The sequence below is a fragment of the Hyperolius riggenbachi genome, chromosome 2, assembly GCF_040937935.1.
Source record: "Hyperolius riggenbachi isolate aHypRig1 chromosome 2, aHypRig1.pri, whole genome shotgun sequence".
In the NCBI taxonomy this organism is placed as follows: Eukaryota; Metazoa; Chordata; class Amphibia; order Anura; family Hyperoliidae; genus Hyperolius; species Hyperolius riggenbachi.
Window position 1 is genome coordinate 278080304 of NC_090647.1, and position 16016 is coordinate 278096319.

Genomic DNA, 16016 nt, shown 5'->3' on the forward strand with positions numbered 1-16016 from the left:
AGTCAGGGTATTCATTGTTGGTAGACCGATCAATATGGTGGACATGACCACTTTGCTTTTTCAGTCTGATATATCGTGGAGGATCAAGAAAATAGCGATTACTTAATAGAGTACTCGGGGGATTTGTATAGGATACGTGTTCCCTGAACAGGGTTAGGCCCCTAGCGAACTAAAACATAACTTTTATTAGTTCTATTAAAATCAGGTATATCAAAGGTACAGCATTTATAAAACAAAAAACAGCTGCGTTGGTGTTTGACGCTAATGTGTCACATATGTATCTTTTCACTGGGATGGATCACTTTCAGGCAGATAAAGATTGTACATCTATGTGCATGTGTTGTGGAGAGGAAAGGGATCTCCTCTCCAGCACCTATGCACAGCTAGTACATGCACAAATAGGACCTGCTGATTACACCCTCTTGCACCAAACACAGGTTAGCATGGGTGTCGCTTGTTCTTTAAAGTGGAAAGAGAAGCCAGTGTTTTTGTGGGAATGGGAGAATAGGTTCTTCAATTGCTGGACCCCAGGTGACCAAATTGGCACATTCTTCTTCTATGAGTACAAATATCCAAAAAGGCTGCCGTAACTTTTGGTAAGATGGAACAGGGCCCCTGCCTCCTTAGCCAGGTTCTATAAATCTCACTACTCGTTCTGTTGGGCTGTAGAGGCACCAGGTCCTTGCTTCATCTATTTTGGGAATGCCTGCTCCTCTAACCTTTTTAGGAAGAGGTGATGGGCATTGTCAAACAGTTTATAGGTGTAGAGCTAAAAGAAGAGGGTCCTAGGCAGTAACAGAGGGCTAGATAAGGCTCTGTGAAGCCTCTGGACCATCCAGAAGCTTTCCACTACTGAGGTAAGTATCCAGTTTTTAACCCCTTCCTTATCAGTGGCTTGCTTTACAGATCCTTTCTGTAAAGTGGGTGAGTGGGTACATGATATGGTTTCAAGCTTTTGTCACCTAATATCTAATTCATCAAGCCCAGATTTGCTATATCACTTATGTTGTCTGGTGTTTTTCAATCTTAGTAAATCAGACGCAATATTTTCCGCCCCTTTGAAACCATGCAACCTTTCTCTCTGACATGGTGAAAGCAAAGCAAGGCTGCCCCGCTAGGGACACATTTCTAAATCCTAAACCTAGAAATCATCCTTCTTAAGGTCCCTTCCCCATTACCAAGCTGCATTTAATGCAGGTGGCCCTAGCAACACATGTGACACTTGCATTGCTATGTAATTCTCCCTGATTCTCCCATAATGAATGGAATTACAATAAGTTTGCATGTATTTGTCTGCATCCATGCAATTGCGATTCCATGCTGAATCCCAATACAGGAATGGAAACATCAGACAGTGCAATCTATGCACTTCTGATCACATACTGTAACTGTGCATTGCTGAGAATGTGATCAGCAACGCACAAGTGGGGAAATGGCTTAACCCAAATTTAATTCTATACATAATACATAGCAGTAACACTAGACCAATCTAAAAAACAAGTAATTCGAATGCACTAAACCATTGGCTGTGACATGGACATAGCCTTACCCTCATCTTAGACTAATCAATTACAATGATTGAAAAATAATTCCCATTTTTTGTCACAAAAATACAGAGGAAAAAAAGAAAAGAAAAAAAATCATGTCATGTTTGTGTGAAATTTAGCAAAATAAATGAAACATTTGCTGTTTTTTGATTTCATACTTTTTTTTTTTACCATGAACAGAGCATTGAACCTCCCTGACGTCAGTAAGTCTGATGAAAGAAAGCACCTTATTCTCTGTGTACACATTCAGAATAGAACAAGCTATTCTTTATGATCTAAGTCAAAAGGTCTGCTGAAAGAAAACATCTGCGTTAATCTCCAAGTGGTAAAACATTTGATCATCAGAATTGCACTTCGCATGAACTTTCTTTAAACGTTAGTTGGCCAAACCATTAAGGAAGCTGAGGCAGCATTAAGTATGGTTACCATGTTTGCTATCAATTATTATACTTGTCTTTATATTGTATATAACTTTCCGCTCTGTTAGATCCTATCTCCAATAATCCAGTTAGCACGAATGGCAACTAATGTAGTTTCTTAAGTACACTCTCTAACATACGACTTTTATTCCTAAAATTACACACGGTAAACAAAAATAATAGTCTCCTTTCTACCCCAAATCTTTAAGCGTGAAAATGTGTTTTAACGGGATGTATGTGGATTACGTCTATTTGCTTAACTGCTTTCCCAGGAAAATGCTGGGTGTTAAGATGCAGCACTGATGAAATAATCAAACCGTAAATGCAAATATGTCTATTTTTGCAGCGTAAGAAGAGAGCAACTGTACCCATAGGGGAGTGCTTCAATGGCCAGAAACATATTTCCTACAAGTACGAGAACTGTGCCTAAAACACGACTTTCTCGTTGCCAGTTTGAAACAAACCATTTATTTCCTTTTCATTCCCGATTTATGAAATGACACTGTTTTTCTTGGCTGATTCTGGTTTTGACTGTAGTCTGCAGAGTAAGTGATTTAAGCACAGCTGCAGGTTTGAAGCCCCTTGCTCATCAAACTGGCATGTTGATAGAAACAGTTAAAGTCCTGAAGGTTTTATTTCAGGAGAGGCAATTTTTTTTTAACTTTCCAAGTAAAATCTCATGTATGAGTTTCTGTTCCTTGATTTTATCAAGTATATTTAAAAGTTTCACATAAGTATCATAAAGAGATGTTTATGTCACTGGGTGTGTCTCTCTTAACATGTGCCTGTTTTTACTTCAGATATACAACTTGAAGGAAACAGTAACTAGAAAGAAAGAAAAACAAAACAAAACAGAAAAATAGAACGTTTCAGGAAATTTGAGTGTATAGTTATCCATTCTGCTTCATTGTATCAGTATTGCTGTATATTCTGTCTCATTGTAGGACAGCAACACAGGACCTTATGAATAGAAGCAAAGGTGTTAACAATGGTTTATATTGTTTTACAGCTACTTTTCAGACTAATGTGCCATTGGAAATGGTATTTTAAAAGTTATTTTAAACTGATGGTACTGTAGTATATTAGCTTGAGACACATTAGGAGGATTGGTCTCCTGGTTTATAGAGTATGCTGTATTGACACAGGGCCATATGCAATTACATCACCCCCCCCCCCCCCCCCCCCCCGAGTTGTCTCCTAGGTGATATTTTCATAACTTGTCATAAAATGCAACCAGCAAGCAATAAAATACTTAATTTGATAGTACTTTTTCGACAACTTTTGGGTACTTTTTCAGTTGTAAAATGCTGAAAAATGAGTTAAAAGAGAAGGTGAAAAATTATCTCCTAGGAGAAAACCCAGGAGAAAACATTAATTGCATATGGGCCATGGTTTTTGATTTATTAAAGCTCTTCTGGGTAGATCATTGGAGAACCTAAATGTTCCAGCAGACCTGGCCTGTCTAGGAGAAAACTGAGGAGAAAAAGTTAATTGAATATCTGCCAATGTTTTCTTTATAGGCAGGGGTGTGGCCAATTTATATGTGTGATTTAGGGCATGGTCATGTTTTTAACATAAAATTCAACTCTGTTGATGGCAGCATATAACACACTCTACCACTCCAGTGATCTGAACCCAGAACCTCACATTTGGATACTGGCCATTTTATGTGCTAAACCACCAACAAAGGTATTGCTGCTCACTGACAAAAGGTAGAATCATTAAGTTTAATCCTCGTTTCAGGTGGATCACCAAGACAGCTATGCTTGCTAAACACCTTGCACTAAAAAAGAAAGCTTTACGTGAGCTCCTTTATCAAACAAAATGTGGATAGCAAACAAAAATACACATTTTTTATCAAATGTAATTTTAACAAATGATGAAAGAAAATGGTAGGCTAAAAAACAAAATGTTAACACGTTCAAGATTCAAACTCAATAACCCATGACTGAACATACAGTTTGCTGCTCTGCCTTTGCCATATGAGCCCCAAAAGTTGCTTGGCTTCTACCTGAGAACTGATCTTGAAAACCAGAAAAAAATGACTTTCAACACAAAGAATATTCAGAAATAGCTCATACAATTATAAACAACCCAGTGACAATGCCCATCACATCACACAGCTTTGCATTTGTTTTCTACAGTTGAAGGTCCCATCTTTTAGTCAAATGTCACTTCATCTCCTGCCTAATGACATGTAGCAGCACTTTTCTAAGCACTTGTGATGTGTAAAGCTCTTGCTAATGTAATGCTATGTGTGTGATTCCTTTTGAGGCATGTGATCTTTTGAAAATCCCTCATAGCATTACATTAGTAAGAGATTTTCAAGAGAAAAGAACTGCTAGTGGGTCCCAGTTTTGCATAGATGCTATCCTTTTGTTAGATTCAAAGCACCAGTGATTGCAACAGAAATGTACGGCTCATTTCCAATGATCTTAACTTTAGAAACGTCTATGACACCAGACCATACACCTTAGTCAGTTAGCAGAAGCATGAGCACTGTACCCTATGTCAATGAGACCATGGCCAGAATTGAACATCCATGGGACAATGCTGGTTCAAGAAGCTAAGCATTTTTTTAACATTTTAAAAAGTAAAGATGAGCAGTGGGCTTTGACACCAGATGTGTGTGGAGCCCGTTTCCAATAGAGCTTGAAAATTTGTACCCAAATTATCATGGACAAATTTCTGGCAATGTCTTTTGGGAAAAAGTGACTTTTTTTTCAGTCTTTCAATCCAAATTTTGGATTTTTTTTTTGTGACAAGTGTAAAAACGGATGGTACAAAGTGCTGGAATGAATGCAAAACCAGTATTTACGCCCCACCCTGTTTGTCCAACATCAGTACAGTAGCAACCGGAGAACAAAGCAGAGCAATGTGTTCCCATTTGTCAGCACCAAGGACATTGCTGCTATTCCTGCCTGTGAAAACACATAATGCTGGGAATAGACGGTACGTTTTCGCGGCTTGATTCTGCCGCCCGATCGATTCCGCACTCGATTCCGCGGGCGATACTCTTATCTTCTGCTCATTTTCTTTATCTTTTTCCATTGTCCCCCATGCGGTATCGAGCGCGGAATCGATCGGGCGGGTGATCTGACGTGTCAGAAATGGCTCAATCGAGCGGCGAAAACTTACAGTCTATTCCCAGCATAAGGCAGGAATGGGCCTGCACACTCTGGAGACAGGCTCCTCCATGTCTACATACAGTGGGGTGTGAAAGTTTGGGCAACCTTGTTAATTGTCATGATTTTCCTGTATAAATCGTTGGTTGTTACTATAAAAAATGTCAGTTAAATATATTGTATAGGAGACACACACAGTGATGTTTGAGAAGTGAAACTAAGTTTATTGGATTTAGAGAAAGTGTGCAATAATTGTTTAAACAAAATTAGGCAGGTGCATACATTTGGGCACCACAAAAAATAAATGAAATCAATATTTAGTAGATCCTGCTTTTGCAGAAAGTACAGCCTCTAAACGCTTCCTGTAGGTGCCAATGAGAGTCTGGATTCTGGTTGAAGGTAATTTGGACCATTCCTCTTTACAAATCATCTCTAGTTCACTCACGTTTGATGGCTTCCGAGCACAGACAGCTCTTTTTTAACTTACACCAGATTTTCAATTATATTTAGGTCTGGGGACTGAGATGGCCATTCCAGAACGTTGTACTTATTTATCTGCATGAATGCCTTAGTGGATTTTGAGCAGTGTTTAGGGTCGTTGTCTTGTTAAATGATCCAGCCCCGAGTGGAATCTATGCGTCCCTCAACTTTGACAAGATTCCCAGTCCCTGCACTGGCCACAAAGCCCCACAGCATGATGGTACCACCACCATATTTCACTGTAGTTAGCAGGTGTTTTTCTTGGAATGCTGTGTTGTTTCTCCTCCATGCATAATGCCCCTTGTTATGCCCAAATAACTCAATTTTAGTTTTATCAGTGTACAACACCTTATTCCAGAATGAAGCTGGCTTGTTCAAATGTGCTTTAACATACATCAAGTGGGCAGAGAAAAGGCTTCCTCTGCATTACTCTAGCATACAGCATCTCCTTGTGAAAAGTGCGCATAATGGTTGAACGATGCACAGTCACTCCATCTGCAGAAAGATGATGTTGTAGGCCTTTGGTGCTGGTCTGTAGGTTGACTCTGACTGTTCTCACCATTCATCGCTTCTGTTTATCCGAGATTTTTCTTGGACTGCCACTTTGAGCCTTAACTTGAACTGAGCTTGTGGTCTTCCATTTCCTCAATATGTTCCTAACTGTGGAAAAAGATAGCTGAAATCTCTGAGACAGCTTTTTGTATCCTTTCCCTAAACCATGATGGTGAACAATCTTTGTTTTCAGGTCATTTGAGAGTAATTTTGAGACCCCATGTTGCTACTCTTCAGAGAAAATTAAAAGCGGAGGGAACTTACAACTGATCCCTGTAAATACTCTTACTCATAATTCGATTCACCTGTGTATGTGGGTCAGGGGTCACTGAGCTTACCAAGGCGAGTTCCAATAAATAGTTCTAAAGGTTTTGGAATCAATAAAATGACAACACTGCCTAAATTTATGCACCTGCCTAATTTTATTTAAACAATTATTGTGCACTTTCTGTAAATCCAATAAACTTAATTTCATGTCTCAAATATTACTGTGTGTGTCTCCTATATGATATATTTTACTGACTTTTTTATCGTAACAACCAACGATTTATACAGAAAAATCATGACAATTAACAGGGTTGCCCAAAGTTTTGCATCCCACTGTACCATGATCAGAGGAGAAAAACAGGAAACAGGATGTACTTACACAGACAGGAAACAGTTTTTTTCCTATGATTCGGATATGAATTCTGATGAAAAAATGGATAATATATCTGGGACCATTGAAAAGCATTACGTCCGATTTGTCCGTTAAGTCCTTAATTCAGAAGAAGGACAAAAAAATCTGATGTATTGGAAACAGACTTCAGTACTTGTATCGGCATCAGGTAGACCCAGTTTTTATTGGCCCAAAAAACGAGATTTTGGGCTAGTGGAAATGGGCTTTTAGAACGGGCAGCAAACAAAAAACTGTACAGCATTGCATCCCTTCTATGATTCCTATTCCCTAGACAACTCCATAGGATCATTTGAATATAAGTACCTCCTTATATTGGGCATAAGGGTAATGCACTCTGGGCTGAAAGGAAAAATGAACGTCAAACAATCAATCAATCAATGTGGATGAAAAAATATCTGCCAAAAAAATGTGAAAAAAAAGAGGGGAAGGCGTCTGCCAGGACATAGGAGCTGCCGCCCCAAAAATCCAAACCCATCAGCTCGTATGCCCTGGCAAACCCGATTTATCTATTCACACCGATCGATGTGGATGAACAAATCATTGCCAGAGTTCTTTTTTGATACAAAGTGCTTGCCAAAGCATATGAACCCCAACACCGCTCCTCGGCCCATATGCCTCAGCAAACGTATCTTTTTGACTGCGGAGGAGAACTCTCGATCTGCAGCGCTGCATGCACCGATTTTGTGTAACCTGACAGAAGCACAATGCTTCTGTCAGGATGCACCATCAGTGCTGCAGCTGATTGGTCGGTCGGTCTGGATAGAAAAAAGAGAGAAGAAAAAAGACAAAACAAAAAGGAGGGGAAGGTGTCCGCCTGGACATAGGAGCTGCCGCCCCAAAAATCCAAACCCACCAGCTCGTATGCCCAGGCAAACCTGATTTATTCATCCACATCGATTGATGTGAATGGAGAAATCATTGCTTGAGTTCTTTTTTGATACAAGGTGTTTGCCAAAGCATATGAACTCCAACACCGCTCCTCAGCTCATATGCCTCTGCAAACGTATCTTTTTTACTGCGGAGGAGAAATCTCGTCCTGCAGCGCTGCATGCACCAATTTTGTGTAACCTGACAGACGCGCAATGTTCTGTCAGGATGCACCACCAGTGCTGCAGCTGGTTAGTCGTTCTCTCGGTCCACCTGGAAGGTTAATGGATGGCAAAAGAGAAAAAAAAATACAAAAAACCCCGAAAACAAGCAAGCAGCAAAGCAATTACTTCATTAACATTAATAAACTTTGAACTTTTTTAATCAAAACCTTAACATTGCGAACCAAACATTAACTTTTTTGCTTACCTGTTGTTTGTTTTTTTGTTTTGTTTTTTAACTTACCTCCCGAGGACAAACCTCCCCTCCCCCATGGGACAATGTGTGAAGTGCAAATCGCACAGAGTTGTGGCGAAGTACATTCCGCATTTTGTCCCAAGTGAAAGGAGAGATTTCTGGCAGCCCTGTGTATTAGGGTCTATGGAAACCCGATGTTTGGTTTCACACTGCATATTGACATATCCGGTGGGTCGAGCCCGCCGCACCGTATCGTCAAAAACAGACCTTCAGGGAATACCACAAGAGTAGCATTCGGCCTAGTAATGAACTGCGTCGCCATAGACTAACATGACTTCCGGGCCGACCGAAACTGCCGCAGAAGCCCCGCAGTAACGTAGGCATGCACTAGCGTTAAGTCAAGCACTTCCGGCGTAGGGGGGGGGACCGCAAAGTGTGACTTTCGCTAGGCATTTTGCCCTAACGCATCGCAGCAGTGTGAAATAGCACCGAGAGACCCTTGTGTGCCTACCGCTGTGTCTGTAGTTCCCTACTCTCTAATAGTGTACCTGCTCGTGGTACCTCTCAAAACATTGCCCTAGGCATAGGCCAGGCTGGTCAGGGCAGCGGGGACAATAAACAGTGGTTTCACGCCTTGTTCCAGCCCTGTTGCAGACACGACAACGTTTTCTTCGGATTCGGTGACCTGGGGTACATGGAATCGGATAGGCGTAATGCCTTCCATGCAGCCGGCTAGTTGCATCTTGGGGTTGGGCCCGGACACCTCCTGGATACAGGAGTTCCATAGTGATCTGTCTCTGAAATTGAAGAAACGATCCAGTTCTCCCAGTCTCACTGTAGAGAACAAAGCTGTTGTAAACTGCCAATTGAATTAGATAAAAAGACACTTTTTAATACCACCGTGTTGTTTTGCGGGAAAGTAAATAGGGCGCTAACCTCTGGTCATTGAAGTCCACCCCTCCCATGTTGGTATTATACTCGTGGGCGACAAGGGGTTTTTCAATTACCTCAGTTCGCCGTTTAATTTAGACTGTCGTGTCTGCGTGAATGGTGGACAGAAAGTAAACGTCGCTCTTGTCCTTCCATTTCACCGCAAGCAGGTCGTCAGCACTCAAGGCGGCCCTCTGCCCCCGTTGAAGTCTGGTGGTAATGAGCCGTTGGGGGAAGCCCCGGCGACTAGGCCGCACGGTGCCACAGCATCGGATTTGTTCTATTTTTAAGTGCTGATAGAGGGCCACACTTGAGTAGTAATTGTCCACATAAAGATGGTACCCCTTCTGGAACAAGGGTGACGCCAAGTCCCACACAACCTTTCCACTGCTCCCCAGGTAGTCAGGGCATCCGACCGGCTCCAATTTGGAGTCTTTTCCCTCATAGACCCTAAAATAAGATGTATAGCCTGTGGCCCTTTCACAGAGCTTATACAGTTTCACCCCATACTGGGCGTGCTTGCTTGGGATGTACTGTTTGATGCCAAGGCACCCGGTAAACCGTATGAGGGACTCGTCTACGCAGATTTGCTGTTCAGGGGTATAAGCATCTGCAAATTTTGATGACAGGTGGTCTATGATGGGCCGAATTTTGTGGAGTCGGTCAAAAGCAGGGTGGTCACGTTGATGACAGGTTTCGTCATCATTGAAGTGCAGGAAGCGCAAGATGTTCTCAAATCGTGTCCTGAACATGGCAGCAGAGTACAAGGCAACGTGTTGTGATGGGTCCGTAGACCAATAAGACCGCAACACATTTTGTTTGATTAGTCCCATGTGTAAAAGAAGGCCCAAAAAAATTTTAATTTCGGAAATTTGGACTGGTTTCCACCGGAAAGGCTGGGCAAGGAAGACATCCGGATTGGCAGTTAGAAATTGTGTGGCTTTACGGTTGGTCTCTGCCACGACTAGGTCTAAGAGATCCTGGGTGATGAACAGATAAAAAAAAGTCTAGGGGCGATCCTAGATTATCTGTCTCCACCTGGACTCCAGACTGGGCGGTGAAAGGGGGCAGTACGGGTGCGGCGGTATCAGGGGATTGCCAATTTGGATTTGCCAGCACCTCTGGTAAACTAGGGGTAGTACGGGCCCGTCTACTTGGTGGCTGCGACCGGGGTGTTACTGCACGTGCCACCGCACCAGTTTCAACTTCCATGCTGGTGCTCGCCACTTCACCAGGGTATAAGGAAGCACTGGTGCTAGGTCCAGGAGATGTTGTGCTGCTGGAGCCTGCCCCACCATGAAATCTCAGACCAGCACTAACACCACCTGCGGTCCAATGACATGGGGTGTGGTACGCCTGGCTCTAGCCGGGACCTCAACCTCGTCATCGCTATCGGTCAGTGAGCCACTGCTCAATTCAGGTTCAAACTCTGACCCAGATGATTTGTCGAATGGTTCGTCCCAATCGTCCTCATCCGACTGGGCCATGTACCTGAACACCTCATCATCGGAATACCCCTTTCTTGCCATGGTGGACTGCTAAATTTAGGGGGTATTCCTCTGAGACTACCCAGGAAAAGGAGCACCTACCTAGCGAAAGGGAGTATTTGAGAGGTAGAAAGCTGTGGTCACTGAGTTTTAATTTAAAAAAAAAATCAAAACTGATGTTTACAGTGCACAACTAGTGTACAGTGGTTTTTGCAGTGATCAGAAAAAAAAAATTCTGTCACTGCGGTGGGGCAGGCTGAACGCAAGTGCAGGCGAACGATCAGGCCTGATCGGGCAAACACTGCGTTTTTTTAGTGGATCCTAGTGACCTTAATAGATCTGACTGCGATCAGTAATGATCACTATAGAGTAACAATGTTGATTAGCGACAGTGATGACGCTAATTAGTGACTGTGGAGCAGTGGGCTGAGCATTAACTGACACTAACAAAGGGGCCTAGCTAACTGGCCTAACTGCTAACACTAGTGATACTAAAAAAGTGATAGTTTTCACTGATCACTGTTTTTAGATCACTAGGATAGTGACAGGGGGGTGGTGGCGAGTGGGAAATCAGAGGCAATCAGAAACAATCACAGGACAATCAAAGCCAATCACAGGGCAATCGAGGGCAATCACAGGGCAATCAAAGCCAATCACGGGACAATCAAAGCCAATCACAGGCCAATCAAAGCCCAATCACAGGGCAATCAAAGCCGATCACGGGACAATCAAATACAATTACAGCTCAATCAAATACGATGTCAGCACAATCAAATACAATGTCAGCACAATCAAATACAATGTCAGCACAATCAAATACAATGTCAGCACAATCAAATACAATTACAGCACAATCAAATACAATGCACTGGGAAGGTGATTTGATTTGGGGGGGGGGGGGTGTCTGAGGGCGATCTGAGGGTGAGGGGGGTTGATTAGGGGCAGATTGGGTCCTGATCTGATGGGTGGCAGACACAGGGGGTGACCGATGGGAGATCAGTGAGCGATTACAGGGGAGAATAGATGTAAACAATGCACTGGGGAGGTTATCAGGAGGGGGGTCTGAGGGTCTGGGTGAGTGATCAGGTGCCCCCAAGGGACAGTTTAGGGTCTGCTCTGATGGGTGGTGGTGACAAGGGGTGATAGACAGGTGACAGACAGGTGATAGACAGATGATCAGTGGGTAAGGCAGATGTATACAATAGTATACAGGGGGTGGTCGGGAGGGGGGGGGGTCTGGGGGGATCTGAGGGTTAGGGGGGTTATCAAGGGACCCTAGGGGCAGTTCTGGACCTAATCTAAATGATAGCGTCGGCAGGTAGTGGCAGGGGGTGATTGATGAGTTTATATGTGGGTGCTTGGGTGTAAACAAGGGTGTGCTGGGGTGGTCAAGGGGGGGGGTCCTGAGGGCTGGGGGGGGCGATCGGGGGGTCTGTGTGGCGAAAAACAGGTGTTGTGCTCCTCACTTACAGGGCTGCCTCCTCCTCTGATAGTCCCGAGATGAAGAGTGCAGAGGAGGAGGAGGCAGCCTGTATAATACACTTTGTTACAATAACAAAGTGTATTATACGTTTTCTATTGGCCGATCGCTGATTTTAAACCCCGCCGGCGCTGCTAATTGGCCGGCGGGGTATCTTGCCAGGTGGGCGGGGCCTTTTGACGGCGGCAGCGTGCGCCATCAATGACAAAATCGCTTCCCGGACACGCCTGAAGGATGGCTGTGGGCGGTCGGCAAGTGGTTATAGAGGAACTGTCGCAAAAATCTTAAAATTTTAAACACATACAAATAAGAAGTACATTTCTTCCAGAGTAAAATGAGCCATAAATTACTTTTCTACTAGGTTTCTGTCACTTACAGTAGGTAGTAGAAATCTGACATTACCGACAGGTGTTGGGCTAGTTCATCTCTTCATGGGGGATTCTCAGCATGGCCTTTCTTCTTTATATATTCCCTGAAAAAGATTTATACAAAGATGCTGACCAGCCTCCCTGCTCGCTGCCCACTATTTTGGCAGTTGGACAGAGCAACTGCCATTCACAGGTGCTTTTAAAAATAAGGAAACCCCTAAGAACCCCCCTATGAGAAGATGGGCTAGTCCAAAATCTGTCGGTAATGTCAGATTTCTACTACTTACTGTAAGTGACAGCAACATAGGAGAAAAGTAGTTTATGGCTCATTTTACTCTGGGAGAAATGTATTTCTTATTTGTATATGTTTGAATGAAGATGACCGGCACCATCCGTAATTATAATGCTCTTTTATTGATCTAAGATATCATGTAGCCATCCAGCGACATTTCGGAGTTTACCTCCTTTATCAAGCAAGGCTATACATGAACTACATATCTATTCAATACAACACGTTTATATACATTCATGGATAGTAAGCAGCCAATCCTGGACCGCAATACAAACTGTCCAATCAGACAGGTCTATCTAACATGCCGACCTGATAGGGAACTGATCTGCTGTCTAGCTATTGGTCGCTGATCCCTCTCACCTCTGTATTGCGGTCCAGGATTGGCTGTTTACTATCCATGAATGTATATAAACGTGTTGTATTGAATAGATATGTCAGTTCATGTATAGCCTTGCTTGATAAAGGAGGTAAACTCCGAAACGTCGCTGGATGGCTACATGATATCTTTGATCAATAAAAGAGCATTATAATTACGGATGGTGCCGGTCATCTTCATTCAAGTTGTATACATCTGCAGTGCTGGCGGATTGACCGAGGCACATCCATCTGGAAGCAAGGAAGGGTGCCACACTATCTATTACTACTGGATTCTATACAGCACAGAGTGTGTAGAGCACCTTCAGCTGGAAGACAAACATGGAGGATGCTGATCTTGATACCCTCACCTTCTCCTACACGGCAGAGGAGACCTCCAAGATCATTGCACAAGTTTATCATGAAGTTGCGTTTTTGAATACTTCAGATGAAAAAGCCTTGCGGCGGCAAATACAGAAGATAGCCAAGCTACACATCACTTTTGAACTCCACGCCAAAACTTTGGCGGAATACCGACGTGTTGGACGCATACCAAAGGGCATGAGAGCCCATGTGGCCCCCATAATGTTTCCTTTTGATAAGGCCTTTTGTGATACTTGGTCACATATTTGGAACAAAGCGTCATTTGATGCCATGGTTTTGACTATTCAGAAGATACAGGAAGAGTTACCCAGACTCACCCAGACACGGATTGAACTCAAAACCAAACTTAAGAGTATGACCTCAGCAGAGGCATATGCTCAGTTTGAAGATGAGCTTGTGACCTACCTGGATGTACATCAGAGGAATGTGGAGGAAATTAAACGTGATAAGTACCAGCGTGATGAGCTTGACTACACATCCGGTTATGTTTACACCTGGCAAAGACCGGGTGGCAGACCACGAATACCTCGTAAACCCAGAGAAGGAAAGGGTCCTAATGCAGGGCAAAATGACTCACAACCTGAGTCTACAGATTTTTTCACCAGCTCCTCGCAGGAAAGTCTGTCAGACGTTCCAGGAAATGCAGGGGAGGGCGCAGGAGGAGGCACCATTCAGTCCAGACTAAGGCCCCGGCAGCAATGCCCCTACCAGAGGATAATGTAGTGGTTAACATATCATCTGTTGAGCTGACACCGACACAAAGGGTTGCTTTAAATTATGGACTATCTTTTTCACCAACCAACTGGCCTGATCCCCTTGAAGTAGATATAGAGCTCCAACGTTTCTTCAGGAATATTAAGTTAAAATATTATTTCTCTACACCTAGAGACTTTGAGATGACAGCACCCCCACAGAATGAGGAGGAGTTACTTACCTTAAAGGATACAGGACTTCGATTAAAATCTACATTTCAGCCTCCCTCTTGTCAGATTATAGATCTATTTATAAAAAGTGTACAGGGAGAGATAGATACAATGCTATTATTATTATTATTTAGTATTTATATAGCGCCGACATATTACGCAGCGCTGTACAGTGTATATATATATATATTTTCTTGTCACTAACTGTCCCTCAAAGGAGCTCACAATCTAATCCCTACCATTGCCATATGTCTATATTATGTAGTGTAAGTACTACAGTCTAGGGCCAATTTTTAGGGAGAGACAATTAAATTATCTGTATGTTTTTGGAATGTGGGAGGAAACCGGAGTGCCCGGAGGAAACCCACGCAGACACGTAGAGAACATACAAACTCTTTGCAAATAGTGCCCTGGCTGGGATTCAAACCAGGGACCCAGTGCTGCAAGGCGAGAGAGCTAACCACTACGCCACTGTGCTGCCCGTAGAACAGATAGAATAGGTATGTTAGCCTCTAACAATCTTAAGGGAGATGCAAAGAAGGCACTACAGGAGTTAATAGATAATCCACTATTGACTATAAAACCGGCAGATAAGGGGGGTGCTGTCGTCATCATGGACACTGTGTCCTATAAAAATGAGATCAGAAGACAACTTGCAGAAGTGGGGACTTATCGACAGTTGTGTGGAGATCCTCTTATAGAAATACAACAGAAAATTCAAGTCCTGATATCTGATGCGTTACTAAGCCAAGTGATTGATCTGAAACTTGCTGATTATTTGATCCAAAAAGAACCGATCACTCCAGTTTTATATACATGTCCAAAAATCCATAAGACACTAGTTAATCCACCGGGCCGCCCTATAGTGGCTGGGGTGGATTCGTTTTTTTCTCCGATTGCTAAGTATTTGGACATAATATTAAGACCATATGTAGCAGGACAGAAGTCATACCTAAGGGACACTCAGATGTTTTTAAATATGATTAGAAATTTGGAGCCCTTGGATAGGGATTATCTGTTAGTAACTATGGATGTAGAGAGCCTCTACACCTCCATCCCACATGATGTGGGTGTAGAGGCTGTCCGGTTTATGCTGGAGACAGCTTCTGATTTCAATTCGGAACAGGTTATATTTATATGTGAAATGTTGGATTTGGTTTTGAGGAATAAATATTTTCGATTTGAGGACGGTTTTTCCTACAGGTGAAAGGCACGGCGATGGGGTCGAACGTTGCCCCTACCTATGTAAATACAGTGGTGTGAAAAACTATTTGCCCCCTTCCTGATTTCTTATTCTTTTGCATGTTTGTCACACTTAAATGTTTCTGCTCATCAAAAACCGTTAACTATTAGTCAAAGATAACATAATTGAACACAAAATACAGTTTGAAATGATGGTTTTTATTATTTATTGAGGAAAAAAAACTCAAAACCTACATGGCCTTGTGTGAAAAAGTGATTGTCCCCCTTGTTAAAAAATAACTTAACTGTGGTTTATCACACCTGAGTTCAATTTCTGTAGTCACCCCCAGGCCTGATTACTGCCACACCTGTTTCAATCAAGAAATCACTTAAATAGGAGCTATCTGACACAGAGAAGTAGACCAAAAGCACCTCAAAAGCTAGACATCATGCCAAGATCCAAAGAAATTCAGGAACAAATGAGAACAAAAGTACTGTCATTGAGATCTATCAGTCTGGTAAAGGTTATA

At 42.7% G+C, this 16016-nt stretch overlaps 1 protein-coding gene across 3 annotated transcripts in view; it reads right to left on the reverse strand.

The window, feature by feature from the left end:
• Nucleotides 1–16016, reverse strand: part of BRIP1 (BRCA1 interacting helicase 1) — a 550841-nt gene that overhangs the window by 33964 nt on the left and 500861 nt on the right. Inside the window, exon 22 of one of the 3 annotated variants that reach the window (XR_011026250.1) lies at nt 14316–14379. The exons of the other annotated variants lie outside the window; for them this stretch is intronic. The gene's annotated coding sequence lies outside the window, so the exon portion shown is untranslated. The remainder of the gene's footprint in view (nt 1–14315; nt 14380–16016) is intronic. 3 annotated transcript variants of the gene reach the window in all.